The 17,769-nt window shown below is 51.0% G+C and overlaps 2 pseudogenes; both read right to left on the minus strand.

The window, feature by feature from the left end:
• Positions 1 to 1,061: 1,061 nt before the first annotated feature.
• On the minus strand, positions 1,062 to 3,726 carry LOC127031752 (mast cell protease 3-like; annotated as a pseudogene).
• Positions 3,727 to 8,977: 5,251 nt separating this feature from the next.
• Positions 8,978 to 17,523, minus strand: LOC127031561 (duodenase-1-like; annotated as a pseudogene).
• Positions 17,524 to 17,769: the final 246 nt, after the last annotated feature.

The following is a 17,769-nucleotide window of genomic DNA, read 5'->3' on the forward strand; positions in this document are numbered from 1 at the left end:
ATGGATGCACTGGGATGTCAGCAAAGGACGTCTATATGAATTTTAAAAAGATAGTGGGGAAGAAATATAGAATGGAATCTGTAAGGCTAGGGCAGAGACTGCAGACTTGGAAAATAATAAGAGTAAGTTCTCATTGCAGGGAAATCTCACAGCAGGCTTGATTGGTTGTCTGTTCATTTCTTTGGAACATCAGTAGCTCTCTGTCCACCTTTCCTCTCAATATCCAGCTGTCTGTCTTTTTATCTGCCACATCCACCCATCCAATCTTCTTCAACATCTATTCATGATCAAGTCAGCCATCCTTTTGCAATATCCATCCCTCCATCCATCCTTCTGCAACATGCATATGTCTTCTCATTTGCCATGTCCACCTGTCCAATGTTCTGCAGTATCTATTCATCATCTGTCACCCATGGGTACATCTTTTCCCATTATCTTGTGGCATAGGGTCATTCTTTGTTCACTTATTTATGCCAAGCATTTCTTAAGCCAGTGGTTCTCAAACTTTTGTACTGGTGACCCCTTTCACATAGCAAGTCTCTGAGTGCGACCCACCTTATAAATTAAAAACACTTTTTTATATATTTAACACCATTATAAATGCTGGAGGCATTGGGGTGGAGGCTGACAGCTCGTGAACCCCCCATGTAATAATGTTGCGACGCCCTGAGGGTCCTGACCCCCAGTTTGAGAACCCCTGTCTTCAGCCTATGGCATAGTATGACTAAGCTAAAATGTTACAGGCCTCAGCCAGTAGGTCTTGCATTTAAGCCCTCCTTACTTAGATACCTAGTACCTAATTATCCCTTCTAACTACTGCTCAACCTTATTCTTCTATAACACTACAATGTAACTCTATTTACCATACAGAGATTATATATGACATCACATGCTAGTTGACCATAACATCACACAATAAATGAACAATCAACTAAAATCATTGGCTATCCATCCATCCATCCATCCATCCCTCCATCCATCGGCAACACTAGCAAGCCAACCATGCCTCTGCGACACCCAGCTATCTCTCCACTCATGCTGGAAGAGATGGACACTCCCTTCTAAGGCTGCAGCTTGCACAGAGTTTTCTTGATCCACAGGATGCATTTGGAGACCTTGGTGAACGCGTGGGGTGCTGACCCATTAGGTTTGCCATAGGAGACAATGCCCTGAGCCTTCCCCTCACAGACAGGGGGCCCCCAGAGTCGCCCTGAGAAGCAAACACCAGGTGTGGGGTTACCAATGTCCAAGCAAAGGGTGGGCTGTATTCTCTATTCAGGGTCTTGAAATCCACCTCTGTACCCCACTTCCTGGGGACTCACAGTCAAGTTATTCCCAGGATGTCCCCCACTCCCAGGGCTCACACTCCACGGTCCAGTGATTTCTAGGATCTGGCCAGTTCCCATGTCTGATTTCTAGCATCCATCCCCAATTCTTTAACCTGCTCAGTTCCTGTCCCTGATTCTTGCCTGATTTCCAATGTCTGGCTGACTCCTGCTCTTTATTTCTAGGATCTCCTGCTGGTTTCTCTGAACCACTCCTAGGTTCTTGATTCAGGAATTCTCCTCTCTGTCTTCTAGGATCCAGTTGATTCCCAGCCCTGATTTCTAGAATCTGTCCCTCAATATTAAGATCTATCCCAGATTTCCAGAATGTGGCTGATTTTTGTCCCTGATTTCTAGAACATGTTGAACATCCAGCTGATTTCTGTCACTTGCCAATTCCTCTCCCAAATTATTAGGATCCATTCCTCATTTAAAAGACTGCTAGTTCTAGCCTCTATTCCTGATTCCTAGGATCTGGCCAGTTTTGGTCCCTAATGTCTACCCTCCATCCTTGAGTCCTGGGATCTAGTCAGTTACGGTTCCTGGTTGCCAGGATCTGCCTGGCTCAGCATGGATCCTGGCTCTCTCCATTCTGCCCAGCCCTATCAGTTTCCAGTTCTAGCAGCTCCTTGCCCTGGGTACCACGTGCCCCTGTCCCACACTCACCTGGAATGATGCCTTCCTCTCCTGGGGGTCCCCCATGCACAACATTCTGGACGGGGCATAGTGTGGATAATGCTGAGACAGACCCATGCCCCTGCTCATGACCTTCAGTTCCACCTCCTGCAGGGTTGGGGCAGGCCAGGCACTTGCCTCTGTACTAATCAGGCCCCAGCTGGCCACGCTATACACAGCCCCCTCCCTCACCTTCACTGGGGCAGGGGGATGGTGCCCACAGTCTTGGTCAGACTGGGCTTGTGCCTCAGCTGTGATGGAGGAGAGAGAGAAGGGAAATCCATCTTCTCTTGGAGGATGAATCCTGTCCTAGGGGGATGGGGCCAGATGGGAACAGATGGGGCATCCCCATGACAAGTGTGCAACACTGTGATGTCATATGCTCACTGAGGCACGGGGGGGAGATGGGATGGGGCAGTATGTACAGCAGTGTGAGGTCACTGAGGGCGGGGTGATGGGATGGGGGCGGTACCTGGAGCAGTGCGAGATCACTGGGGGTGGGGTGATGGGATGAGGGCGGTACCTGCAGCAGTGTGAGGTCACTGAGGGCAGGGTGATGGGATGGGGCAGTACCTGGAGTAGTGTGAGGTCACTGGGGGCGGGGTGATAGGATGGAGGCGGTGCCTGCAGCAGTGTGATATCACTGGGGGCGGGGTGATGGGATGGAGGCGGTACCTGCAGCAGCGTGAGGTCGCTGGGGGTGAGATGATGAGATTGTACCTGTAGTGATCTGACATCCCTGGGAGCAGGGAGATGCAAAGACCTGGTACCTGAAGCAGTGTGAGGTCACTGGGGGCAGGGTGATGGGATGGGGCAGTACCTGGAGCAATGTGAGGTCACTGGGGGTGGGGTGATGGGATGGGGGCGGTGCCTGCAGCAGTGTGAGGTCACTGGGGGTGAGATGATGAGATTGTACCTGTAGTGATCTGACATCCCTGGGAGCAGGGAGATGCAATGACCTGGTATCTGAAGCAGTGTGAGGTCACTGGGGGCGGGGTGATGGGATGGGGGCAGTACCTGCAGCAATGTGAGGTCATTGGGGATAGGGGGATCGTATGGGGATGGTACCTGCAGCAGCATGATGTCATTTTCATCTGTCTCATCATTGTATTCTGGGTGGTGGATTCCCAATGTCCTGCCTCCCCAGTTCATCTATTTGAACGCTGTGGGCCCCCAACACACAGTGATGTTGCTGTGAAATACAAGGGGGTGCAGGTGCTGCAGGGAGGCCAATACAATGGATTCAGTCATGGGCCGTTAACTTCCTTAAAAGTGGGTGGGTCTAACAGTCGTCTTGTTCTCAGGATCAGTGTACAGAAGCCATTATAAGCTTGTTTAGGTAACAAGGAAGCTGAATCACTAGAATCACCACCAATCACACAGGCCTGGGCTAAACTTAAAACTTAGCTATGTAGGCCAGGAGTGGGAAAACCCCACATCCTTACCCAGCGAAGCTATGCTGGGAACCCCCCAGTGTCGAGGTAGCTCTGTTGATGGAAGAGGATCTCTGTCGATGTAGCTAACATGGTTTGGGGAGGTGGTGTTCCTACACCAGCAGAAAAACCCTGCTTGTCAGAGTACGCTGCATCAGCTCTAGGGTGCTGGGCTGATACAGGCTGTGTCATGTGGACATAGTCACAGGCACGTCAGAGACGTAGAAGCTGAACCGTTTCACCCAAGGGGTTTCCCTGAGGACCGACCTAGCAAACACAGGGGCTGGGGGCATTGACCAGTGGAGTTGTGAGTGTCTGACAGAAGCAGCAAAAAGACCAGAGAAGTTGCCAGAGAAGGCACCAGGCACATCCCACTGGCCCGCAGATGGCTCGGCCATGGGGCACCCCACACGGTGGCAGGGGAGATGGTGAGGAGAAGCTGCCTCCTCTCAGAGCCCCCAGAATTGCAGTATTGGGGAAGCAGCCTCAGGCCCTTCCACTGAGCCATGTGCAGGCTCTGCTCCCTATGCCCCCCACCACTCAGCAGCCCAAGTCCTGGGGGGCAGGAGAATGGCCATGGGAAGCAGGAGTAGCAGCAGCAGCATCTGCACCAGAGCAGGGAAGGAGAAGGTGCTTCACATGCAGCCCTGGGGGGTTTATAGATACAGCTGGGGGAGGTGGGGACAGGAAACCTCAACGTCAAACTATCTGCCCTCTGGCTCTCTGGACACCTCCCCACATAGGCTGCGGGGAGGGTCAGGCCCTGCTGAGTCTGCACATCTGGGCATCTTCTGGGATGCTCAGTGCCTGGAGCCCTGCACAGCTGAGGCTGGGCCATGCCCCACTGTGCCCAGCTGGGGCCCTGCAGCCTTTTTCTCCATGCACATCTGGTGCTGAGCTGGGGGATGTGAGTTCACTGCTAACACCAGAGACACTAGAGTCTCTCCCCACCTATAATTATAGTGGGGACTGTGGTTAACCTGAACTCATCACAGTTGCAGATGGGAACCTGGCCCTTTGATCCTTTTCAGGTCTCCTTGCACCATGAGAGAGACGGGGAGGGTCTGAGGACAGAGACCAGACGTTGCACTTCAGGGTGTTGGTGACAGCAGGTCCTCTCACATGTACAGTGCTGAGGCTGGGAAAATACAACCTGCTGAGTCAGCCAGTTCTCTTCCCTGTGGCCAGATGGGAGCCAGTGTCCTGTAGAGGGGAAAGGGTATGTCCCATTCCCTGCCCCATCACCAAGCTGGGGTCAATGGGCTGCAGCTACACTGGAGTCAATAGGGCAGATCCCCATGTATTATCAATCAGCCATGACTCCATTAGTGTCAATGGGGCCAGATCCCCAGGTGGGGTCAATGGGACATAGCTCCACTGGGGTTAATGAGGCCAGATCCCCAGGTGGGGTCAATGGGACATAGCTCCACTGGGGTTAATGGGGCCAGATCCCCAGGTGGGGTCAATGGGATATAGCTCCACTCGGGTCAATGGGGCCAGATCCCAGCTGGGGTCAATGGGACATAGTTCCACTGGGGTCAATGGGGCCAGATCCCAGCTGGGGTCAGTGGGGTGTGGCAGTGCAATAACCTGCAGTGTAACCGTCAGTGGTTAGAGATCTCCCAAGCAGTGGGAGAACCCCACAACAGGGCCACCCAGGGGATTTAGGGGGCCTGGGGCAAAGCAATTTCGGGGGGCCCATCTGTAAAAAAAAGTTGTAATACTATAGAATACTGTAGTCTTGTGGGCAGTGGCGTTGCCAAGTTCTAACATCAGGGGGAGTGAACACATAAAAAAAGGCACCACCCAACATATCAAATTACTAATTACATCCACTCTCTCCCACTTCCTGCCCCCCTCAGAACCCCCAACACCCCTCTGCTCCTTGTCACCTGACTGCCCCCTCCTGGGACTCCTGTCCCTAACTGCTCCCCTAGGACCCTACCTCCTACCTGTCCCCTGACTGCCCCGACTCTTATCCACAGCCCTGGCCCCAGAAGGACTGCCAGGACTCCCACACTTATCCAACCACTCCCCGCCCCCTGCAGGACCCCTAGTATACACCAAGACACACCCCATAATCCAAAGTGTGTGTGTGTGGAGGGGGGCGAGGGGACCACGCACACCTCCTGCCATTGAGGGTACATGAGCGGCTGCTTCTGCCCTAGCACCTGGATTTAGTATTTAGCCAGACGCCTTTGCGAGCAGGCAGAGGGATACTGCTATCAAAGGAAGCACTTGATTTTTAGAGTCTGATCCTAACAGACCCAGCAGAGAACCCAACAATAGCGCTGCCTCTGCCATCCCAGCACAGAGCCCATAAAGAAGAGAGGCGGAGATGTGCTTAATCCAGTGCATGGGTGGAGAGGGAGTACAGACAAGGGACAGGGCATGGAGAAAAAACACAGAGATGGAGAGAAGAAGAAAGTGAGGAAGGAGAAGAAGCCAGGAGGCTGCGTCTCTGGAGGGAAGGCCTGGGGGAGGAGCGTTCGGATGCAGCATGTTAATAAGACCCTTGCAAACACAAGGGAAAGAAGCAGGGAAGGGATTGCAGAGGACAAGCCGGGCTACTCACTCAGTCTCCCCTGTGGGGCCCTGTGGCATTGGGTAGCAGGGCCCAGGAAATGAAAATCTCTTAACCACACAGAATTGTTAACTGCTCCCAAATCCTTTTGTGCCATGGCTGCAAGCTTAGAAGAGCTTAAGCTGTGAGAGGCAGGGACTTCCTCAATACATCTCTCTTGTGCGGTGCCTCAAGCAGGTTTGCATTGTATGACCCAGATGAGAAGCCCAGCAGGGAAAGCTTGCAACTTTCCCAGCTCTTTGAGCAGCGTTTGAGGCCTTTAAATCACTCAGGCTGCATCTTCCAAATAAAATGCACTAATAATACAGCTCAGGCAAGCAGGCTGGGGGCCCTGCAGGCTGCCAGGGCCAGCTGATAGTACTTCCCACTGAAGGCTGCTTTTATATGCTTGTGTTTTGCTGTTGGACAGAGGCCCAGACTTCCTCCCATCTACCCCCCCTTGCTCCCTGACTGCCCCAGCCCCTCTCCACACCCCTATAAAGTCCCCACCCCCCAAACCATCCAACCCTCCTCCTGCTCCCTGATTGCCCCCCGGGACTCCCCTTACCACCAGGCACCTCCAGCTGCTGGCTGCCTCTGGAGCCAAAGTTAAACACGTGCCAGCACACAGCCTCTCCCCCACAGCGTCCTGAGACGGGGGGTCTGGCTGCTGGAGGCCCAATGGGAGCGGCTAAATCAGGTCCCGGTGGCCAATCAGCAGTGCCGCACTCTGTGGGGGGGGAAGGGGAGGGGGGAAGTATCCCAGACCTTTCTACCTTCTTACAAATTCTGACTAAGGTGCCACTTTGGGGGAATGTGCTGAGTGGGGGAGTGGCGGCCCCACTTAGTCCCCCCCAGCAATGCTCCTGCTTGTGGAGGCCCCTGCAAGACCTGGGGCCTGGGGCAAATTGCCCCACTTGCTCCCTGCTCTGGGCAGCCCTGCCCTATGGTGTTTGTTACACTGCCAGAGACAGACTCTGTTTAACAGGAATTGCCCTGAATACAGAGATGGAAACACCGTGAAGATGGGAAGGTTTCTGTCATGTCAATGCTGAGCTGTTGGTAGAGATGGAGAGTTGACAGCCAGCGGGGACCATCAGACAATCTTCTCTCCCCAACCCCCATATAGTGCAGGCTGGAGAACCCAGCCCAGGGGATCAAAATGACGTTGCCTGGGAATTGGCCATTCAAATCCCTTCAGTGGCTGGGCCAGTGTCAGGCTCAGAGATGCTGCTGCCAAGGGCTGGGCTGGATTCTCTATCCCTGGGGACGTGTAACTCAAGCTGAGAGGTTTCTCTAACAGCTCTGCTCTAGTTCTAGCTGGGATTAGCTCAGGACCATCCCAGGGCGGGGGCTACACAGGGGTCAGACAGGATAAGCATCGTGGTCCCTTCTGGCCTTGGAATGGATGAATCTATTGAAGGAACGTGGCTCTCTTATTGCAACGGGTTGGGGTGGAGGGACCCAGGGTGTCTGAGGGCAGCTCTGGGAATCTCTCTCGTGCCTCTGGCTCAGACACATCTGGCCTTTAGCCAGACAGGGATCAGCACCATGGCATCACCCGGTCCTGGGGAGCACTGGCCAGCACTGCCCCTGTTACCAGACAGAAAGAGCCAGATGGAGGGACAAGAAGCAATGGTCTCAAGTTGCAGGGGGAGGTCTAGGTTGGATATTAGGAAACACTATTTCACTAGGAGGGTGGTGAAGCACTGGAATGGGTTATCTGGGGAGATGGTGGAATCTCCATCCTTAGAGGTTTTTAAGGTCTGGCTAGACAAAGCCCTCCTGGGATAATTTAGTTGGTGTTGATCCTTCTTTGAGCAGGGGGTTGGACTAGATGACCTCCTGAGGTCTTTTCCGACCCTGATATTCTATGATTCTATGAGGAGAGTGTGGAGACACACAGATCAATACTGTCTGTATTTGCTCCACAGCCACTGGATTTGGGGGTGGGAATAATTCCAGCCCTGCAGATGTTACATCCTCACACTCTGTAACCTGAGACCTCCCCTGCTGTGGTGGACCTAGCGTCGCACCAGGCGACACGGGTGAGGTGGGAATTTAGTGCTGGAGAAGTTTGTATCAGATCTGTACTGACTGCAGAGAACACAGGATGGGAATTGAAATTAACAAGCAGTGTGGTTGAGGGGCTGTGGGGCTGTGGTGTGTGGGAGGTGGGAAGCTGTGTGGCCAAGTAGCCAGAGCAAAGGCCTGCACCCAGGAACACTTGTGTTCTGTTCCTGGCTGTGCTGCTGTGTGAGGGGATGGGGAGGGATAACTCAGTGGTTTGTGCATTTGCCTGCTAAGCCTAGGGTTGTGAGTTCCATCCTTGAGGGGGCCATTTGGGGACCTGGGGTTTGGTTCTGCTTTGAGCAGGGGGTTGGACTAGATGATCTCTTGAGGTCCCTTCCAATCCTAATGTTTTAGGATTCTAAGTCCCAGCCCCTTTCTGTGCCTCAGTTTACCCATCTGGGGTTAATGATCCTGACTGCCCTTTGAGATCTCATAGAAGAGTAGGGTTAGAAGGGACCTCAGAAGGTCATCTAATCCCACCTGCTGCTCAAAGCAGGACCAGTCCTGATTTTTACTCCAGTTCCCTAAATGGCCCCGTTGAGGATTGAGCTCACAACCCTGGGTTTAGCAGGCTAATGCTTGAACTACTGAGCTATCCCTCTCCCCCAGAAAGAAGAGCTAAGAGCCCAGATCCCCAAAGTTATTCAGGCTCCTGGTGATTTCAATGGGAGTTAGGCACCCAAACACCTCTGAGGATCTGGGCCTTGATGTTTTTATTTAGCACCAATTTTGTTTATGGATCAACCCAGCACCTACATCCTGCCCACCGCCCCATTATTCTCCCCCAACACTGTATCATCCACACATGCAACGTTCAGTCTACAGGCCAGCAATGGAAAAGGCAGCGCAAATTGTTCAGAGAAAACATTTTTTATTTAGAAAAATGGTTTTTGTTCCTTCAAGTGCCATTTGTTTTTCAAACAAGTGTCTATTTTTAATATTTTCCAAATATTTGGAAATAGACAATTTTTTATTTTGCCCCAATGTATCTCAGTGACGTTTTCTGGGTTCCCTTCTTTGGGTTTTTCCAACCTCCAGTCAGTATCACAATAATAAATAATAAATAATTAAATACTTGTAGGGTGGGGAGAGGAAAAAAGAAAAGAAAATACTGAAAACAAACAAATTTGGGTCCGGCTCAAAATGTGTGAAACAAAATCATTGAAATTTCAATGTTTTTCACACAACTATTTCAATGTGCTATTGTCATGGGCTGTTTAATTCGACTAGCCACGCTCTGTGGTCATAGGTTGGCCACCAAAGCCACATGGCCCCGTTCCTGCTCTCTGGTTGGGGGAAAGAAAGTTTTTAAGCCAGCCAGAGACATGCTGCAGCTAGGAATTTTGATGGTGGAAAACCCGTGAGGAATGGATTAGGTATACAAATGATCAGCATTTGTAGAAGTCCTATAGAATTCAGCGGAGAAAATTCTACCCTTGCTCCAGAATCCCCTTAGCTGATGTAAAACCTTGTGAACACGTGGGAATTCTAATAACTCTGGAGGAAAGGTTGTCACCGAATATTGTTCTGGGAGTAATGGGGCATATGGCTCAGGCAGACACAACATAAACAGAGAGATCCGGGGACAGAGGCAAAGTAAAAAGCCAGGCAGACACAACCTGGGAGCACAGGAATGTGGCCCTGAGAAAAAGCTAAGAGAAGAACCATTTTGGGCACAGAGTCTTGGCTGGAGATGCAGGCTCTACACGGTGAACAGAGGAGCTGTCTGCTGCTGTTTGTTTCCAACATGCTCAGGGAAACAGGACTTTGGATGTTTCTTGTAAATAAACTAGATCGCATCACAGGAAATACCAGACTTCATTGTCAATCTCTGCTCCTAACCGGAACACGCGTAGGATCCCAAACATTGACTAGACACTTGGGGAGACAATATAGCGAAATTTCAAACATCGATGGGGTATTTCTAGCCACAGAAGGATTTCAGGACTGAGCCACTCAAAGTATTTCTCTAACACTAGAAAGAAATACTCTGATATAAAGCACCTTGGGGTTCCACACAGGCATGGATCCCTGTACGGCAACATTGGCTCTTTACAGGGGAGCATTTCCTTTAACTCAGTTTCTGCAGAGTTTCAGTGATCCAGGGGATGAATTTGGAGATTCTCGTGTATATGCTGGGGGGTCGCCCATCTGGATTTCCATTGGAGACGATGCCCTGGACCACCCCGTTGCACACCAGGGGCCCGCCGGAATCGCCCTGCCAATAAGGAGAATAACATCAGTGACTGACATTACCCAGCCCAGCCTGTCCTCAGGAGATCTCAGATTGCATGTGGGATAGGTTTTCTCTGCAGCCGAAGGCCCAGCCCTTCCTGCCAAACAGAACCAGCCTGGAAATGGGTCAGCAGAGAAAGAAATCTGTGGAAAAGGCAGTTTCTACAAACTTGACATTTGCCACAGAAAACAATCAATTTTCAATTTTTGCTTTAGGAAAATTGAAAGGAACTATTTCATTTTGGATCAGTTCCATCTGAATATTTTACTTTTTAAAAAATTTTCTGAAACATTTAATTTGGAATCAGTTCAATAAGACGTTAAACTGCTTTCTCCTAGGGTGACCAGACAGCAAATGTGAAAAATCAGGACAGGAGGTGGGGATAATAGGACCCTATATAAGAACAAGACCCAAAAAGTATGAATGTGTCTATAAAATTGGGACATCTGGTCACTCTACTTTCTCCTAACCATGCATTGGCTTATGGGAGTTGTCCTTCAGGTCTTCATTCTCTCCTAAGGACTTGGCTCCCTGGAGCAGTACATCTCCCATAATGCAACTCGAAATTGCTTCTGACTGAGCTGTTTGGGGCATCATGGGAATCACATGGCAAAGTGCATTGTGGGAGATGTAGTCTAGGCAGGGGCTACATAAGGGAAAATAGAGGCCTGATAAGGAACTGCAGCCTCTTCAGCCTCATCTTCTGTGCCTAAACATGCCCAATTCTTTTAGCCTTCCCTTCTACGTAAGGTTTTCTAAATCTCTGATCATATTTTTTTGCTCTTGTTTCTCTCCTCTGGACTCTCTCCAGTTTGTTCACATGGAAGGAAATGTTTCAATCTGTTCATATCTCAGCGTGTTTATTTTGATTGAAAATGTTGCAATGAAACATTTCAACATTTCTGAGTGAAACCTGCTTTTGGAATTTCCATTCTGCCAAAAATGTTGAAATCTCAACTCTTCTTAGAAAACAAAGATTGAAATGTTGCCATTTCCTGTTAGATGGGAACACTGATTCTCCCTCAGCTCCAGTGCCAACCTGGCCCTATGAACATCAACAGCAAAGCTCCCATCCACGTGTATGGGGTCAGGATTTCACCCAGGGTCCTGGCTGTTGGGTAGCCTCAGGGTTAAGTTCACCAGCAGACCCTCCAGTGAAGGTGAAGAGTAGAGATGGTCAGAACATGTGGTAGGGAAGAGGGGAGGGTTCCCCTTTTTCCATCAACATTTTTCCTGGAACATTTTGCTAAAAACTCAAGGCCTAACTATGAGCAATCATGGGAGTTGTATTTTAGTTGTCTCATTCTTTTATGGGAACACAGGACTGGAAGGGCCCTACTGGGTCATAAAGTCCAATTTCTGCTATTACAGGCAACCCTGTCATATTATCCCATCCATAAACTTATCAAGCTCTGTCTGTATCCTTGTTAGGTTGTCCCCCCGACAATGCTCCTGTTGGATGTTGTTCCAGAACCTCCTCCCTCTGATGGTTAGAAACCATCCTCTCATCTCCAGTCTCATTGATCCCTGCCCCTTTTATTCCCATTTGATTTGTCCTTTAGTTTCAACAGCTCGTCTCCTTCTCTGGTGTCCCCCTGCCCCCTCCTGATGTATTTATAGAGCAATCAGATCCCGCTCAGCCTGTGTTCTATGCCAAGCTAGCCCACGTATTTTATTCCTTTCTCATCAGACCAGCTTTCCATTCCCCTGATTGTCCCACCAGGCATTCTTAACACCTGCTCCAGCTGAAATTCCTCTTTCTGAGACAGGTCTGCCCAGAACTCTGCACCGGATTCCAGCTGAGTAATGCCCAGAACCTTCTTCGCTGGCATTAAACCCTCCCTCTCTACTGGAGACACTTTGGCTGTTTCATCCCAGGACCGCATGGGCCTTTTTTCTGGCTGACACACCCATTTCTCCCTCCCCGTCTGTCACTTCCAGCTGATGAGCCCCTGGATAAGAGAAGAAATTCTTGTTTCTTGTCACTATGTGCATGAGTCCATGTAAAATTTCAGCCCATTTCCACCAGCACTTTGCACAAGGGCAGTAACACTGGAGATACCTCTCTGCAGTCATGCTATGTGCTGGGCTCCCCAGCTGGGCTGCATCTCCCATGATGCACAATGAGCTCCCGTCTTGGGGCAGTGGAGCATGGGAGGGGCACAGCCATGGTGGTTTCCATTGGCTCCTTCCCCTGGAGCAGCTTGTTGTACCCCCAGTGGCTCTGGGCAGGGAGATATTTACCTGGAAGGCTGATTGGTTGGTGAGGGGGCTGCCAGCACAGAGCATGGTGATGGGGTTGTAATGCTGGTACTGCTCTCTGCACAGGCTGTCCGACACCACCTCCTGCTCTGCCTCCTGCAGCGTGTCGGTGGTGGTGTTCACTCCGGTCCGACCCCACCCGGCCACACTGCACTCAGAGCCTGGGCTGATGTGCTGATCAGCCTCCGGCAGGGAGACAAGCCCCACCCACTTGGTCAGCTCCGCGCTGTGCCATGGCTGCCATGGGAAGGAGAGAGAATGCACCCGGATCAGCACAGGTATCGGAAGTGGCAAGGAGCAGTACCACTGGCCAAAGCTTGGATGTGAGTCCAGGAAGTGAGTGTGGGGTCATTAGGGGCGGGGTGATGGGATGGGGGTGGTACCAGCAGCACTGTGAGGTCAGTGGGGGTGGGGCATGGGATGGGGCTGTACCTGCAGCAGTGTGAGGTCACTGGGGAAGGGGTGATGGGATGGGGCTGTACCTGCAGCAGTGTGAGGTCACTGGGGAAGGGGTGATGGGATGGGGCTGTACCTGCAGCACTGTGGGGTCACTGGGGGTGGGGTGATGGGATGGGGGCAGTACCTGCAGCAGTGTGGGGTCATTGGGGGTGGGAGATGGAATGGGAGCGGTACCTGCAGCAGTGTGAGGTCACTGGGGGTGGGGTGATGGGATGGGGGCGGTACCTGCAGCAGTGTGAGGTCACTGGGGTGGGGGGATGGGATGGGGGCGGTAACTGCAGCATTGTGGGGTCACTAGGGGTGGGGTGATGGGATGGGGCTGTACCTGCAGCACTGTGGGGTCACTGGGGGTGGGGTGATGGGATGGGGGCAGTACCTGCAGCAGTGTGAGGTCACTGGGGGTGGAGTGATGGGATGGGGGTGGTACCTGCAGCAGTGTGAGGTCACTGGGGGTGGGGTGATGGGATGGGGGCGGTACCTGCAGCAGTGTGAGGTCACTGGGGTGGGGGGGATGGGATGGGGGCAGTACCTGCAGCATTGTGGGGTCACTGGGGGTGGGGTGATGGGATGGGGCTGTACCTGCAGCACTGTGGGGTCACTGGGGGTGGGGTGATGGGATGGGGCTGTACCCTGCAGCAGTGTGAGGTCACTGGGGTGGGGGGGATGGGATGGGGGTGCTACCTGCAGCATTGTGGGGTCACTGGGGGTGGGGTGATGGGATGGGGGCGGTACCTGCAGCATTGTGGGGTCACTGGGGGTGGGTTGATGGGATGGAGGTGGTACCTGCAGCAGTGTGAGGTTACTGGGGGTGGGGTGATGGGATAAGGGTGGTACCTGCAGCAGTATGAGGTCACTGGGGGCAGGTGATGGGATAAGGGCGGTACCTGCAGCAATGTGAGGTCACAGGGAGTGGGGGGATGGGATGGGGGTGGTACCTGCAGCAATGTAAGGTAACAGGGGGTGGGGTGATGGGATGTGGGTGGTACCTGCAGCACTGTGGGGTCACTGGGGGTGGGGTGATGGAATGGGGTGGTACCTCCAGCAGTATGAGGTCACTGGGGGCAGGTGATGGGACGGGGGCGGTGCCTATAGCAGTGTGAGGTCACTGGGGGCAGGTGATAGGATGGAGGCAGTACCTTCAGCAGCATGATGTCATTGTCATAGTTCTCATTGTTGAAGTCAGGGTGCTGGATCCAGCGACGGGCCCGGATCCGTTGCCAGTTCTGTCCCGGCTTCGTGAAGTCTTGGACTCCCAGGTAGACAAAGATGTTTCTGGAAAAACCAAGAGGAAAATATGGGGGCATTAGTGCCTATTGGATAGTGGGGTGGGACCATCACAGACCCTCTGGAAGGGACATCAGCCCAGATCCTGGTCTGTGCAGATTTCTACCTATATTTGTGTGATTGAGTAACACAGAGACCATCTTACGCATCTACATGTGGATGGACTTCCTCCTTCTCCATTCTGATTGGCTAAAGAGACCTAAAAGACTGAGCAATGGGCTGTTCTCCTATGCAGGGTGACCCATTGTCTAGTACTTGTCTCCGTGGTTCAAGAAAGATGTTGATAAATTGGAGAGGGGTCAGAGAAGAGCCACAGGAATGATCAAAAGATTGGAAAACCCATCTTATACTGAGAAACTCAAGATCAATTGGTTTCAAATTCAGAGGGACCATACAGGATTCTGTTTGGTTTCTTTCTCAATGATTGTTTTGTGGTCTGAGATTTAGCAGGGACTGTAACTAATGTTGGAACCACTTACCAAAGTTCATTGTGGATTCTCCATCACTGGCAATTTTTATTCACGACTGGATTTTTTAAAAGATCTGCTGTAGATCAAAAGGAATTATTTGGGAGATGTTCTCTGGTCTGTGTTATACAGGAGGTCGTTGGAGATGATCACAAAGATCTTGAAATCTATGAATCATTGAAGTGCATATGGCAGAAGAAGGAAAATACCCATGGGAAGGTGTAAGGCCCTAACCTGGGTGCAACTTTGATATATTAAAATAAATTTTTTAAAGTGGGGAAATCCCAGGTGGATTGGCTGGGCTGACACAGAAATAAGATGGCTGGAATGAATGAAACATGTAAATAAGAAAAGGATCAAAGAGTTTTTTATGCACTGGTGCCATCTACTGGATATGGACAGCAGTAGCAGGAAGCCCAGATCTGCCCGTGAAATGACCCTGGAGACAGAAATCACAATGTGGGACATAAGTGGCTGCTGAGTCCATCAGAGAAAATGTTGAAGTCCAGAAGGGAATCAGAACGCTTGGCCCAGCCCCTCTGGCCAGCCCTTTCCCTCCTCCAGGGTTAGCGGGACATGAGAAAAACTGGTGAGACTTCATGGCAGAGATTGAATCTCTTTGTCTTTCTTTAATCTCTGTCTAGATGTTCCCCTTTTGACACTAAGAAACGTGCTACAGACACAAAAGAATTGATGGCTGAAGATCACAAGTGAATGTCGTAGGAAATTCTCGGGATTGGATCAGTTTCTGGTACAACAGCTGAGCCCCAGCGCTGATCTATGTTAATTGCCTACAGGGTTGCTCTGTTCAGTAGGGCTCAGATCCCCAAAGGCAATCAGGGGATTTCTTGATTGGTTAAGAACAGCCAGGGGTCTGGCTTTGAGAAGCGATGGCCAAGGGAAAAGACTTGAGAAGAGGCTGGGTTCAACTGAGTGAAGTCACTCAGTGACAAGGGTTTTCCTTATTGAACTGACTAAAATCATCAGCTGGGCTGTTCACCCTCTGGGGCTGGTCTAGTTTGGTAGGTTTGGGCTTTAAAACCTAACAGGCACCCCGTGAAATTCGTAATTTTCACATCCCCTCAACGCTTCTAGTGTTTGGGGCAACATATTGCCAGCCCCAATTCCATCCCAGAGATGGAGACTGGCTGGATCAGGGGGTATAAAATTGGACACGAGGCCTTTCTCCTCCAGGGGCACTAGCCCTGATCCAGCCCCTTGGTGGGTGACCGGCTGGCTCAGGGGTGGGGGATGGCGCATTTCTTACCCCAGGTTGCAGTTACAATGAGCCGCTGTCACCACCACGTCCTCTCGGATCAGGAACCCTCCGCAGCTTCCCGTTGACCCGATTTGCAAATAGGCCATGTAGGGTCTGGAGCCAAGTGGGGCTTCCTGGCCCCCAATGACCCGAGCTAGAGAGAGACAGGGAGGGGTTCAAAAGGGAGCTGGAATGTGGAACTAAAAGCCCAGTGCAACCCAGATCCTCATGCCTTAGCTCAGCCACCTGCTGGCCTGGATCTCAGCCCCTTAGGCCCCCCACCCAGCCCAGCCTGCCCCTAATTCACCCCCTCTCCCCATCCAGCCTGGTCTATCCCATACATACACGTACCCGCTGCACATCCACCTGTTTCCATGTGGACCCGTTCATCCTTCCATCCATTCTTCATCCCATACACACCCATCCATGTTCTGGCTGTGGGGCCACCCTCTAGCCATCTCCCCTCTCAGAGAAAAAGGGTCAGGAATTCCCTGTCACCCCTCAAACTCATTGTCCCATCTCCTGACACCTGCCTGAGCCCATGGCTAATTCTATCCCCCTGCCCTTGGTGTGGGTTCACTGCCCACAGCCCCAATCTCCCCATTCTCACCACTAAAGCCAGGACAAAAATTATAAGGAATTGGCAAATTTGCTTAAAAAAAGCAATTTTCAGGCATCCAAAGTATCTGTGAATTCAGGTGGAATTTGGTGGATTGTTTTGGCTACAAAGAAATGATTTTTTTTCCAGGAAAAAGTAGAAAAGTTTTATTATGATCAATGGGAAACGAAACATCTTGAGTTTCTATTTGAAATGGTGCTTCCTTTAGAAATGGAGCAAATTGGGTTCTTTTAAACTAATTTTTTTAAAGTGATTAAACCCCCCTCTAAAGCGATCTGAAATCAAATGAAAAAGTACCCTCCAAAATTGTTTTGACTTGAAAGCAAATGAAAAAGTAAAAAAAAAAAAAGATCAATTTTTGTTTCAAAATTGCATTTCAATTCAAAACTCAGCTAATTAAAAATAAGGGTGAAAAACACCTGAACAGGTCCCATAATGAAACCAAAAAGCAAAAAAAAAAATTGCTTCTGGTTGAAGGAGACACCCCAAAGCAAACAATTCCCCCCTCCATTTGTTTTGAAACAATGTCTTTTTAGGGTTTCTGCATCTATGAGAAAAAATGAAAAAAGTTTTTTGGGAGGAACCCAACTTTTCCCCAGATTTTATGGTTCGGCCCCTGAACCAAAAACTCTGACTCGCTCAGCCCCACTCCCAGTGTGAGTCCCCTGGGGCTGGGAAATAACCAGTTGCTCAGCTCTACTCACCATTATGAAGCGGGAGAAAAACCGTGAAGAGCAGGAGCAGCAGCATCATTGGTGCACATCCAGGAGCTGGGGCTGGTGGCTCTGTTTCAGCCCCCAAGGGTTTATATACAGCAGGCAGCGGGGAAGGGAGCCTGGGAAGAGGTGACCCGGGAAGTATAGGGTCATGTACCCGGCTACCAAGAAATTTCCCATCAGTGATGAGTCAGGGGTGGGGATTCCCAGAGAGGAAACCTTGAGCCACGTCCCCTCCTGCATCCCGTGGGGGGAGAGGGGGTTCCTTCCTGCACTGGTGCCTTTCCTGTCCCCAGCTGGAGATGTGGCCAGTGCTGAGGCCTCCCAGCGGCAGATAGCAGAATCCCTCCTTGTCCGATGTATAGCCTCCAGAGAAAGGGAAGAGCCTAAAAGATTTAA

The sequence above is a fragment of the Gopherus flavomarginatus genome, chromosome 11 (genome assembly GCF_025201925.1).
Source record: "Gopherus flavomarginatus isolate rGopFla2 chromosome 11, rGopFla2.mat.asm, whole genome shotgun sequence".
Classification (NCBI taxonomy): Eukaryota; Metazoa; Chordata; order Testudines; family Testudinidae; genus Gopherus; species Gopherus flavomarginatus.